Here is a 333-nt window from a genome sequence, read left to right on the forward strand (position 1 = left end):
CTACGTGGATTTAACGGGGGTCGCTTTCTTTATTTTTTATTTCATCGTTATTTCCTCATCTTCTTACGAGTCCTTTACTATGATTCTATCTTACGTGGAATTAACGAGGCCTGTGTCGTAAGTTCGACGTCGCTTTACGAGGAATTAACGAGTGTTATGTTTAAATCCCTAAAATCTGAAATCCCAAACCCCATATTCTTTATTTTCTACTTCATATATTCTAAACCCCATCTTTATTTCCATTCCAAACCACAATTCCCACATTTGCTTATTTATAAAACAAACTCTCACATTACCTTATTCATAAAACACCCTACACAAAATCAAATACAT

This window comes from Brassica oleracea, chromosome C7 (assembly GCF_000695525.1).
Source record: "Brassica oleracea var. oleracea cultivar TO1000 chromosome C7, BOL, whole genome shotgun sequence".
NCBI classification, from domain to species: domain Eukaryota; kingdom Viridiplantae; phylum Streptophyta; class Magnoliopsida; order Brassicales; family Brassicaceae; genus Brassica; species Brassica oleracea.